Source organism: Hermetia illucens, chromosome 4 (genome assembly GCF_905115235.1).
Source record: "Hermetia illucens chromosome 4, iHerIll2.2.curated.20191125, whole genome shotgun sequence".
NCBI lineage: Eukaryota > Metazoa > Arthropoda > Insecta > Diptera > Stratiomyidae > Hermetia > Hermetia illucens.
Genome location: NC_051852.1, coordinates 98,640,043 through 98,649,696, shown reverse-complemented (window position 1 = coordinate 98,649,696; position 9,654 = coordinate 98,640,043). Strand labels below are relative to the sequence as shown.

At 42.2% G+C, this 9,654-nt stretch overlaps 2 pseudogenes; both read right to left on the bottom strand.

Annotated features, from left to right (window-relative positions):
- Positions 1-416: 416 nt before the first annotated feature.
- Positions 417-1,143, bottom strand: LOC119655569 (annotated as a pseudogene).
- A 5,367-nt stretch (positions 1,144-6,510) lies between these two features.
- LOC119654006 lies at positions 6,511-8,410 on the bottom strand (annotated as a pseudogene).
- Between the last annotated feature and the right edge of the window lie 1,244 nt (positions 8,411-9,654).

Genomic DNA, 9,654 nt, shown 5'->3' with positions numbered 1-9,654 from the left:
AAATATGAATACGAGTAATAGATAATTCGATTCATTTGACACAACAATTAACAGCAGAAAAATTAGATTCTCGCTGGTTATTGCGACTAATCTAATCGATGTTATTCGCTAATTGCAATTAGATACGAACTTTCTAGCTAATTCTGTAGGAACTTATTGAAAAACGGCTAAACCTGTCATTTCAAAATATGATGGGTAGTATGTTATCTACGATGTTCTTAAGAGGTTATATCTGTTTGGAAGTTTTTATTTTGCTGACTTTTATCATTGGCTTAAAATATGCTAAAACATCTCTATCTTCTGCTTCTACTTCTTCTGCCTTTGTCCCGTTCACAAGCGGGGTCGGCTCATCATGATCGGTTTCGCCATTTGGCTCTATCAAATGACTAATTTGGATGCAATCTCGAGGCTTTTAAATCCCCATTTAGCATATCAATCCACCGTTGTTTCGGTCTGCCTTTTGGTCGTTTACCATCGATTCCGATGTTCAGGCCAATCTTGGCAAGTGAATTCTCATTAACACGAGTTGCTTGACCATACTATCGAAGACGCCTCTCTCGCAATTTTTCCACGATCGGTGCAACCTATAACGATCGCGGATATCCTCACTTCGGATGTGATCAAAACATGTCACGTCACTAGTCCAACGCAACATCTTCGTCTCCATTACCGCAAGACGCCGTTCATTGTCTTTTATAGTCGGCCAACACTCAGAACCATAGAGAGTGTCAGGATGGATGACATTCCGGTAAATTTTAGATTTGAGACATTCGTTAATACGTCGATCACAAAGAACACCAGTTGTGGAACGCCACTTCCAGGTTGCGTTAATGCTTGAAGCAATTTCATAACGCAGTTCTCCATTGGCTGATAGCGCTGATCCGAGGTATTTGAATCGCTTAGTTCTGGGCAGTTCACTGCCGCCGACAGGTATTGTGCCTGTTCCATGGTCGTCACAAATTCAGTTTTGTTTAGATTCAATCTGGGACCGTATTGCATGAGGCGATCATTCCATTTTTGGACTAGTTGATCGAGATCATCATCTGCTTAAAGTAGTGTGTAGCGTTGGATGTCCCGTGTGACCGTGTCCATAACAAGAACAAAGAGGAGTGGTAAGAGAGCGCTTCCTTGATGAACACCAACAGAGACACGAAACGGTTTTGATACACGAAGCGGGTTTGATTCACGTTCTTCTGGCACTTCGTGTTGTTGTAAAGCATACCAGAGAGTTCGTGAGGCACACGGTCAAACGCTTTCTTTAGATCCAGAAATGCAATATAAAGATGGCGATGCTTCTCACGGTGTTTCTCCATGAATAACCGCGCAGTGTGTATTGCGTCAGTAGTTCCACAGTTTTTAACAAATCCGGCTTGACTGACTGTTATTTTAACGATTTCACGAATACGGTTGTCAAGAATGCGTTCATCTTCATGGTATGGGAAAGTAAGCGGATCGGACGGTAATTTGAACATTCTGCTGGATTACCTTTCTTTTTCTATATTGAAACTGTGGTACTTTCTTGCCAGTCAGATGGTGTTCTTCCTTCCTGAATAACACGATTAAGGGGTTATGCCTAGTTGCAAAGCCAAAAAATCGCGTTTTTTCATTAATTTTTTATAATCAAATCTTTTATTTTATGAATAAATAATTATTATGTACATGTCGTGTATTTCTTATATTTTTAACGTAATCAGTTTTTAAAAATATAAAATTGTACGACCCCTGCAGACGATCTCCTAGAGGTTCTCCAAAAAAAGGTGTTCGGCGGTGAGCAAGATTTCTCCGATTTGGATTGTTGGAGAAATGTTAAAAAAATTATGTAGTTGATTAATAAATGCCGCTATTAATCGAAGCAACAGCAAAAATTTTGATTTTTGAAGAAATGGCGACTTTCCAAAAAAAAGGTCCAATTTTCAAAGAAATTTCCAATTTAAAGTGATCAAACAAATCAAAATAATCGTTAAAAAGTTTATTCCTTCGATTACTACTTAGAGAATATATCTAAGAATATTGTGTAAAAATTTGAAAGCGATCGGTCCAGCCATTTAGGAGAAATCGTGCTCACCGACTTTAAAAACACCGTTTTGAAAAAAACACGTTTAAAGTCTCAAAAGACGTTGACGCTTAACAAATATTTTTTATGACTAACATCGAGTCATCTATTTTAGGGCCGTAAGATGAACCTTCAGCAACATCATTTCATTCTAATATGTCCAGCTGTTGTTGTCTGTGAGACATTCTTCCCTCACGCGTCTTCCCTTGCGCTCTCGAGTTAGCTATCGTAATGCGCTCTGCGCCCTCTTTTTCGACGTAAGCATGGGCATTGGTCCAAGTGATATTCCCAGTGCTCTCATGTAATAAAGGAGAGACCAGAGTGAAATTATGCGGTGTTTCCAACGATTAATTAATTGAAATAATAAAAACTTATAAATTTGCCAATTGGCCTGTGTTTTATCGTCGAGAAATTTGTGGTAGAGACTTTTCTTTTCACAGACATTCATTTCAATATCATCATTCCAAAGCCAACTATCTCAATTGATTTACCGCTTACCCGGCTTGGTGACCCCGAGGGTTGCAGAGGCCGCTTTGTGGATCGTGTCTTTCATTTGGTTCCATGATTCCTCCACATTCGTAATGGTCGGCAATCGTATGAATGAGATCATTTCTTCTTTCTTCTCACCAAATCGGGCCAGTGCGTTCCTCACGCTGTTTTATCGGTGGCTTAATTCGCAGGAGTGCAATCAACGGCCGATGTTGAGATACGATGGTCTCATAGGGAACGGCTTTGCAATCAGTGACAGTGGTAAAATGTCGACGGCTGATTAGAATATAGTCGATTTGCGTTTTACTGTCCCCACTATAATAGGTAGGAAGATGAGACAATCGTTTGATGAATCAAGTATTCACAAGTATAAGGTCATGAGTGTCCGCAAAATGGATTATACGGTCGCCACTCTCATTGCCTGCTCCGAACACTTTTACCCCATGGCAGGATCGCCGGCAATGAAGATATATTCGTCAGCAAGCACGTGACAAGTTTTTTCATCGAGAAGCCAGAAGGCATCTTTCTCGGCATCAGGTCGACCTGTCTATGGTGCGTATGCGGTGAAGAAGTGAATAGTGCGATCAGCTGATATAATGGTGAGCTTCATCAGGCGATCATCAAATCGTTCGACATCTTTATTAGCATCACGCAAACCCTCTGAGATGGCAATGCCAACACCATATTGAGTGTGTGGGCTACCAAAATAGAGAAGTTTATAGGTATTTTCACTGCGTCCAATGTCGCAGCTTTTGGCACCAGATCACAGGGTTTCTTGCAGAGCGCAGATATCAATCCTTTTCCGAAGGGCTCTTACGAGTTCCTCGGTCTTTCCAGTTAGGGTGCCAACATTTAGCGTGCAGACGCGTATTTGTTTTGCTCGGATTAACTTGTTTACGTCCTGACGCCGTCCATGCGTCAAGAACCCTTGCCCACTTCTCGACAGGACCGGAACTCATCCTGCCGCGTCGACTGAGGTGGACGCCCTAGCATTTTTACGAGGCTTGTGACTCAATCCGATCATTTTGTTTTTAACGGCATTGTATGCATTTTCTTGGTCGCCCTGTCGCGGAACCTATCACCAAGAGAGGTCAGGTAGGATTTAGCATAGTGGAATAACTCCAACTATACTCTATTTATCTCTTTGCCTAACTTCAGCATCAAATCCTCTTCCTTTACCTGGGCTTGAGACCAGCATACTATGTTAATAGCATGGCGGAGTTATATTCATAATAAATAGTGATGTTGCATAAAAAAAATAATTTTAAAATTAGTTTTTCTGAAGTAACTCCTAAGAAGAAAACCTCATTTAAGCCACAAAACACTCCCTTTTCAATATGGTGAAAAGTCTGGGCGCACCATTACAGCATCCAGAAAAGAAATATAAGAGCAAAATATGGTTGTGGAAGGGCAATTGTATTATGCTTGGATATTAGAGTGAAATTAAAAAAAATTTATGGACCATGTTGTTACCATTTCGAAAAGTTATATCGTTTTTAAACTTAAAAAGGGTTTCTCTCGAAACTACGTTTTCAAAATTGGCGAGCAGTAGAGCTCAAAGTGTTTTCATCCGATCGGCATGAAAATTTGATTGTAACTTCTTCATTCGATTATCTAATGAAGTACATACGGTTTTAGCAATTGATGAAGGGAATTTTTTTAAGCATTTTTTTAAGTCCTTTTTTTCGTCGAAAAAGCGATTTTTTTTTAAGATGTTTTATTGACGACTTTTTCATTAACAACATTTTGCGAACAAAGATTCTATTATAAAAGTGTAATCGTCTGTACTTCACTAGCTACACTTATGTAGTTCATGAAAAAAATGTTGGCATGGTTCTAGATGGTAATCCACGGGAATTATACTGCCCGCCGCAGACGACTTCCAAAATATCTTGTTTTTTTTGTAAAGTCCTACAGCTGCCAGTTTATAAAAAGTTCTCAATAATACATTTTTTTCTTACTCCTGAAAAGTTGCTCAATCCATTGGTATACTTGCGGACTACAACTCAAACATATATTCCCAGAAAAACCTTAAAAAAAAAACCCTTGTTTTGGGGGCTCCAAACAGATATAATCCCTTAATATGTAATCAGGGCCATGGGATCTTTTTTTGTAGGTCCTATCCTGGGCTATTATTTGATTTAATAGGTACTTCATGTTGGAACAGTGTTGTCGCCGTTACCGTTAGGACATTCCGTCAACAGGGTCGTCGCCTTTGAAAGTTTTTAATTTTTTTATGTAGAATGGTTGCGACCACTCGAATCGTTTTGACAGAAGATGTCTGGTTTACCGCTCCTGATTTTGTAGTCCGTACATTTTTCTTAGAAAAGGTTACAGTTTAAGGATTTTCGGCGGATGGAAATCGCAGATAATGGGCAGCCGAACGTGAACATTTCCTAGCTATGTGAAAATATTAAAATTTTTCTAAGCAACACCGGAAAACTCAATTAACATGTTAAAAGCACAACTATAAAATAACGTCTTCGATCAACATCCAAAATGAAAATTGTCCATGTACGAAATCATTATTTTCCTAGATTTCAAACAGCAACCAACCGCATCGCGTACACCAATAGCTTTTCAGAGTAATCCGTAAATTGGAGTTGGTGTCAAACAACTCAGAAACTTTCCTCACAGATTTATCAATAACGTTATGCAACAAATGATTAACACAGTGAACGTTTAGATTTCCTCTAAACGCTGCAATCATGTTTGCCCCCCAACGTGTTGCAATCTATGATGCATTTTCGTTTTGATATTGGAACTTGTAAAAAGATGTGCATTTTTGATGGCAATTCATTTTACAAAATAAAATAAAGTCAACGTTACCGGTACAGGCGTCTCCGTCGATTTTATGGCCAATAGGAGGTTCACGAGAACTCCATCCTTTATGTAATGCACAGTGCAGGACAAATATGATGACGTTAGATAACTATCTGTCCAAATATCGCTAGTTATCAACCGAAATATTTGCATTGTAATATTTCGGCCCTGGCTGGTTTCAAATGGGTGTCATATAATTCAGCTATAATACGCGCTAGGATTGTGAGATGTGGCAGCAAAGTATCTATGTCGACATTCGGTCCAAAGTTTGCACCCACTTTTATTAAAAATTTTGAACTTTACTTTGATTAAGGGCGTAAGGGCTTTGGAGATATCGGCGTAAATAGCGGGTATTTCCTGTAGTCAAGAAAACGATTTAGCAACGAAGTTGGTGAAAACCGTAAGTTCTGAAGTGATAGATCGATTTTTGGCAAAACCATGTTGCACTTTTAGTATAAGTTAACCAGTCGTTGACCTATCTCTCGAAGATTTTGGAGCACAAGGGGAGAAGAGATATAGAAAAGTAGTTTGCAGTTAGAGTAGGGTCAGTTTTGAGGGTCGGAATAATAAAAGCCTGAATCCAAAAATCTTTCCCCATCTTTGGAATGTGGCTTTTATTTTCCTTAGCATTTTTCGGGCCGAATTGGTTAAATATGAAGGCGACCAACTTCACCAAGCAGTTCATCAACTTGTGCTGAACCTTCAGCAACACACCTGTGAGACGGCGAATCAATACCTGACAACTGGCAGCGAAGCGTTATTTGTCCCATACATAAAAAGGGAGATATCACGATATCAGCGCAGCAATTATAGAGATATCACGTTGCTGAGTACCATCTGTAAGATATTCTCCGCTATCTTGCTAGGCCGAATAGCCCCATACGCCCAGAACATCATTGGCCCAAGCCAAGCAAATAGGCTTTACTCCAGGTAAATCAGCAACATATCAAATTTTCTCTCTACGATAAGCGTTCGAAAACTGTTTGAATATGACCATCAGTTGCACTATCGACTTCAAGGCCGCCTACGACAGTAGGGTAAAATTGTACAAGGCCATGAGAGAATTCGGTATCCCGACAAAATTGATAAGACTGACTAAGCTGACCCTGACCAATGTACTTCTTCTTCTTCTTTTCTTTTTCTTCAGCCTATGTCCCGTTCACAAGCGGGTAGGCTCGTTGTGATCGGCTTCGCCATTTGGCTCTATCGAATGCCTGATCTGGGTGCAATCTTGAGGCTTTCAAATCCCCATCCAGCGTATCGAGCCACCGTTGCTTAGGTCTGCCTTTTGGTCGTTTACCATCGACTTCGATGTTCAGACCAATCTTGGCAAGTGAATTCTCGTTTGCACGAATTGCGTGACCATATCATCGAAGACGCCTCTCTCGCAACTTTTCCACGATCGGTGCAACCCCATAACGATCGCGGATATCCTCATTTCGGATGTGATCTAAACGTGTAACGCCACTAGTCCAACGTAGCATCTTCGTCTCCATTACCGCAAGACGCCGTTCATTGTCTTTTATGGTCGGCCAACACTCAGAATCATAGAGAGCGACTGGACGGGCGACATTGCGGTCAATTTTAGATTTGAGACGTTCGTTGATGCGTCGATCACAAAGGACACCAGTTGTGGAACGCCACTTCATCCAGGTTGCGTTAATGCGTGAAGCAATTTCATAACGCAGTTCTCCATTGGCTGACAGCGTTGACCCGAGGTATTTAAATCGCTCAGTTCTGGTCAGATCACTGCCGCTGACAGTTATTGTGCCTGTTTCATGGGGATCGGTCGTCAAAAATTCAGTTTTGTTTAAATTCAGTCTGAGACCGTGTTGCATGAGGCGATTATTCCATTTTTGAACAAGTTGCTCGAGATCATTTTTGCTATCAGATGCTAGGAAAACATCATCTGCATAAAGCAGTGTGTAGGGCGCTGGACGTTGGATATCCCGTGTGACGGTGTCCATAACAAGGACAAAGAGGAGTGGTGAGAGGGCACTTCCTTGATGAACACCAACAGAGACACAAAGCAGTTTTGATACACCCGCCATACTTCGAACTTTACTTTTCGGATCGTGGTAGAGCAATTGAACCCAGCGCACGAGTTCTTCTGGCACGAAGTGTTGTCGTAAAGCATACCAGATGAGTTCGTGTGGTACACGGTCAAACGCTTTCTCTAAATCCAGAAAGGCAATATAAAGAGGGCGATGCTTCTCAAGGTGTTTCTCCATGAGTAACCGCGCAGCGTGTATTGCGTCAGTAGTTCCGCAGTTCTTGACAAATCCGGCTTGATTCACGGTTATTTCAACGATTTCGCGAATACGGTTGTCAAGAATGCGTTCAAAAATCTTCATGGTATGGGAAAGTAACCGGATCGGACGGTAATTTGAACATTCTGCTGGGCCACCTTTCTTTTTCCATACTGGTACTTTCTTGCCAGTCAGATGGTGTTCTTCCTTCCTGAATAACCCGGTTAAAGAATTCACTGAGCCACAGTGTTGGGTCCCAGCTCTTCGCTTTCCAGAGCTCAGATGCGATGTCGTCAGGTCCTGTTGCTTTCCCCGATTTCATTTGTTTTATTCCCTCCTCGACTTCAGTTGCGCTGACTGGTGGAACTGCTCCAAATGTCGGCAATGATTGTGGAAGTGGAGGATGAGCAAATTCTTCAGTTGAAATCTGCTCGAAGTATTCTCGCCATCTATCCGTCGCGGCTCGACGATCAGTAAGCAAAGTACCGTTCTTGTCATTAACACAACAGAAGTGTTCGATATCCTGTGTGCGTTCATCACGGCTTTTAGCAAGTCGGTACAGATCTCTCTCGCCATCCCGAGTGTCCAGTTTATCGTAAAGATTTTTGAAATGGTTCGCTCGGGTGACAGCGACCGCTTTCTTTGCTTCCCGGTTGGCATTCTTATAAATTTGCCAATTAGCAGGCGTTTTATCGTCGAGAAATTTGTGGTAGAGGCGTTTCTTTTCACGGACCTTCATTTCAACATCATCATTCCAAAGCCAAGTATCTCGGTTGATGTACCGCTTACCCGGCTTGGTGACCCCGAGAGTTGCAGAGGCCGCATTGTGGATCGTGTCTTTCATTTGGTTCCATGATTCTTCCACATTCGTAATGGTTGGCAATCGTATGAGTGAGACCGTTTTTTCTTTCTTCTCACCAAATCGCCACCATTTAATGTGCGGCGGGCCAGTGCGTTCCTCACGCTGTTTTATCGGTGGCTTAATTCGCAGGACGGCAATCAACGGCCGATGTTGAGGTGCGGTGGTCTCATAGGGAACGACTTTGCAATCAGTGACAGTGGTAAAATGTTGGCGTCTTATGAGAATATAGTCGATTTGCGTTTTATTGTTCCCACTATAAAATGTGGGAAGATGAGACAATCGTTTGATGAACCATGTATTCATAAGTACAAGGTCATGGGTGTCCGCATCGATTATACGCTCGCCACCTTCATTGCGCGCTCCAAACCCCTTTCCCCCATGGCACCTGTTACCGTCTGCCTTTTCACCCACATGACCATTAAGGTCGCCGGCAATGATTATGTAATCGTCAGCAGGCACGTGACAAGTCATTTCATCGAGAAGTTGCCAGAAGGCATCTTTCTCGGCATCAGGTCGACCTGTCTGTGGTGCATACGCGGTGAAGAAGTGAATAGTGCGATCAGCTGATATAATGGTGAGCTTCATCAGCCGATCATCAAATCGTTCGACTTCTTCAATGGCATCACGGAAACCCTCTGAGATGGCAATGCCAACACGATATTGAGTGTGTGGGTTACCAAAATAGAGAAGTTTGTAGCCATTTTTACCGCGTTCGCGTTCAATGTCGGAGCTTTTGGCACCAGACCATCGGGTTTCTTGCAGAGCGCAGATGTCAATGCACCTTTTCCGAAGGGCTCTTACGAGTTCCTCGGTCTTTCCAGTTAGGGTACCAACATTTAGCGTGCAGACACGTATTTGTTTTGTTCGTTGTGTGCAGACTAACTTGCTTACGTCCTGACGCCGTCCATGCGTCAAGAACCCTTACCCATTTCTCGACAGGACCGGGGCCCGTCCTGCCGCGTCGACTGAGGTGGACGCCCTAACATTTCTCCGAGGCTTGTGACTCAATCCGGTCATCATGTTTGTAACGACATTCTGATAAAAGCAGCAGGATTACTCCCAAGACCATTAAACATCAACAACGGTCTAAGACAAGGGGTCCTCTTTAACCTGGCTCTGGAGAAAGTTTTTCCCGATGCAAATGTCAATGCAAGAGATATTACCCTCTTCAAGTCCAC